The sequence below is a fragment of the Ostrinia furnacalis genome, unplaced genomic scaffold (assembly GCF_004193835.3).
Source record: "Ostrinia furnacalis isolate ACB-3 unplaced genomic scaffold, ASM419383v2 OfSCF2047, whole genome shotgun sequence".
In the NCBI taxonomy this organism is placed as follows: Eukaryota; Metazoa; Arthropoda; class Insecta; order Lepidoptera; family Crambidae; genus Ostrinia; species Ostrinia furnacalis.
This window is the reverse complement of record NW_021132286.1, coordinates 278,097-281,519: the sequence shown is the minus strand read 5'-3', so window position 1 is coordinate 281,519 and position 3,423 is coordinate 278,097. Positions and strand designations below refer to the sequence as shown.

The 3,423-nt window shown below is 33.2% G+C and overlaps 1 long non-coding RNA gene across 1 annotated transcript; it reads right to left on the bottom strand.

Annotated features, from left to right (window-relative positions):
• Positions 1-530: 530 nt before the first annotated feature.
• Positions 531-1,425, bottom strand: LOC114354385 (uncharacterized). Its single transcript, XR_003656017.1, has 2 exons — positions 1,227-1,425; positions 531-1,065 (listed from the first exon to the last, which is right to left on the bottom strand). It is a non-coding gene; the product is annotated as an uncharacterized LOC114354385 (long non-coding RNA).
• Positions 1,426-3,423: the final 1,998 nt, after the last annotated feature.

The window sequence follows — 3,423 nt, the reverse complement described above, 5'->3', positions numbered from 1 at the left end:
AAGCTGTGTTTATCGCCTGTTTCAAATTGTTCCAACAACAAATTCTATTTTCAGTTAAACTTAGTCACTATTCTCAGCTTATTTTTATTACAATTTTCTATTTAAAATAACACTTTCACTTGGGTATTTTTTAATGTGAGTTTAAATATTTTTTATGAATAGGCAACAGTTTCTACTAATTTATTTAAATATTATAATGTATTTTCCCATAACTGAATTACTAAATCGTAATACTCGTATTATCATCAGTATAGTCCTATTTTGAGAACAACAGTAATGTAATTACATATAACGTGACGTAATAATCGTAAATTCGTAACAGAACGTCAAAAGCCCGTAACAATAGCGGGTTTATGAAAGAATAGGCACAACCCTGGATTAGTATTACAATGCCATAATTGTTTTTACGCTGAAAGTAAGACAATAATAAATACATTTCATAACGTAAACTAAGCTCCTCTCTTCGTATTTTTCTGCTTCTTCCTTTCCTCGACCAGCGTCATTTATTTACTAATACACTTTCGTAACACTTAACCCTTAATTACGCGCATAAAGAATCTTACATAACTGCTCGCATGGGGTCACAGATGACCCCAAATTGTATGAGTAGTTTTTAATACATACTGAAATTTTATAAGTAAATGAACTATATTATTATAAAAATGCTTTATTTATTATTTAATGTCTATAGGTAATAACATGAATTTCTCACTAATTATACAAAAACAAGCTAAATTAAAATAATTGTCAATAATTAACAATTTGTACTTAGGTATACTGAGATCATAGGTAATATTAGTATTTTTTAGGAACTCTCGGAATCATTCTTGTTACACTGTTGACAGTATATTTCAGAGTGATCATTGCACACAAATCTTGTACATTTCTTGCATTTTCGATTCACTTGATTGTGCGGAGGATTGCTCGATCTCATTAGCGCTATCATGATCACTTTTTGTTATTTCATCTAACTCTGGTTCAGAACTCGACCCTCCAACTTCTTCTTCATCAGAAACATCTTCCAACCATTGCACAATTTGCTATTTTTTCCTATCTCTACTAACTCTGAAAAAAAAGACAAAGTAGTAGTAAAACTGAATTTATCAATATTTTTATTGTTTAGAGCTGTAAAAACACATTTATAACAAACATTTATTAACTGAATATACAATAACACAAATATTATTCATAATACACAAAATAAATACATAAAACAAAAAACTTACCTCTTCCAAAAAAGTTACGTAATTACTCGCATGGGGTCACCACTCAAGAGCGCAGCGACGCATCCTTCCACTCCCGTGAATTAGTCGCTATCAAAATACAAACTAAGACGTGTTTTATGAAGCTACTGGGGGCGCGGAGAAAATCGGGCCGCGCCAAGTGCTTCATTTTTGAATCCGAAAATGCTTTGACCCCATGCGACTAATTAAGGGTTAATTGCGTTTAATTAGTTTTTACAAAGAAACAAACAAAAAGTAACCAACAAAGTAACTTCCCATTCTTTGTGGCACAGGAAATGAGCAACCATAATACCAAGGCAATACAATGGTTTTTACTTTGAAAAAGTCTCAGTGGCTTTCACAAAACAGCTACAAAGCTGCCGATTTGCACCTTAATACTTGGTCATAGGGTGTATGTAACTGTTTTTTGTGTTTGGTCGTGTGATGTATGAGTATTAGGTATTTTCTACACACAAGAATAACGAAGAGGCATAGAGGACGTGTGACACGAATAAGAAGCTTTACGAGGTTTGGAATTCGGCGTTTTTAGAATTCCAAGTGTATTTGGTATTTATAGTTTTGTCATTGAAGGGTAAAATCAAATAGGCCATACTTTATTCTTTACCATCTCTGTAACATTATGGAATGGATGCAATAGGTAATTAAATGAGGATTGAGTATCATAACATAATAGTGTGCGTGGACGCACAGGGTGATACACGAAACAATCACAGAGCTCTACTCAACGCTGTGCGTTCGATTTGCTGCTTCACTTAAGCAAGCGTCGTTTGTGAATACGAGCGTAAGTTCCATATAGGTAAACATCAAAATTCATCAAAATCGATTTTGTATTAATGTTTGACTTTGTGGAAAGCCACATTAAATATTTCTGAATTTTTGTATCAATATTAATAACACGTGCAAAATATATTACACAAAAATGTTTTTGGTTTTGATTCCGAGAAATAGGCCAAATATCCAAAGGCCATCAGCTGTGCGAGCTATGTGTTCCTAATTGGCTTTTTAAAACTTTATCAGGAACCTGTTTATAATCCTCAACCTTCGGAAAATTGACTGACAACACTCAAGTTTTATTAACTCACGTAATTTTATCTGAATTACAAGTACGAAGTAAAATAACAACTTTTGTCGATTTTTACACGCATTGAAAGTATGTTTGCGTTTTTTACGAATCGTAAACAGGAAAAAATTGGGAAAAACACGTTGACCCAAATATGATATTAAATCCTACCCCTTTTTTGCATTCCTCAAAATAGGGAAACGTGATCATTAGGAATGAGCACACCGTCGCGAGTCGTTTAATGCAAAATTAATGGGGCGGACACTGCACATAATGGAATTCAAAATATGAGCTGTTTTTATGAATAACCTAATTTCTGGGAAAAGTAAATAAGATATTAACCTCTTTTTAGTAGCTTAGTAAAAATGGCTGTGACATACGGACGGACATACGGACGGACAGACGGACGGACAGACAGACAGACATGACGAATCTATAAGGGTTCCGTTTTTTGCCATTTGGCTACGGAACCCTAAAAACGACACTTTTCATACGTAGTTGGCAACCTTTAAAATCAATGGATTCCCCAGATTAAAACTCTAGTGAGACGTAGTAAAATGGGTTTAGTTTTTATTCTCTGGTTTCAAAAAATAATACTTTGGCTTTAAATTTAGGAAAAATATTACCAAAAATCTACAATGGTTCTTGACAAGAGAATGTAATATAAAAGATACATAGGTACTCTGACAAAGAGAAATATATGACAAAGACGAATATTTTTACTGTACAGAAATGAATATTTTGCTTCATTAGTACGAGACTAATTGAGCACGCACACACGATGTTAGTGTGGAATAACTGGCAGAGACATGCGACATCCAACGTGACCTTAGTTACTCATTTTAAGCGGTATATTTTTGGATACGCGATAACTAAATTATTTCAACCGTCAGACACAATATTAACCCTAATCTAAGTTAACGTTTATTAACACGACACATTTGAATAAACTCTAAAATCTCCGTATCAGTATATTTTAAAACGAAAATTCAGAAGGAAAAATAGAGCTCCAAAATGTGTGTTTTAAAAGGCACAATCAAATTGTTTTTAAATATTTAAATTTAAACGCTTGAGCTTATTTTATAAACGGCCCTCTGGGTTTGGTGTCTACTTTCCGTG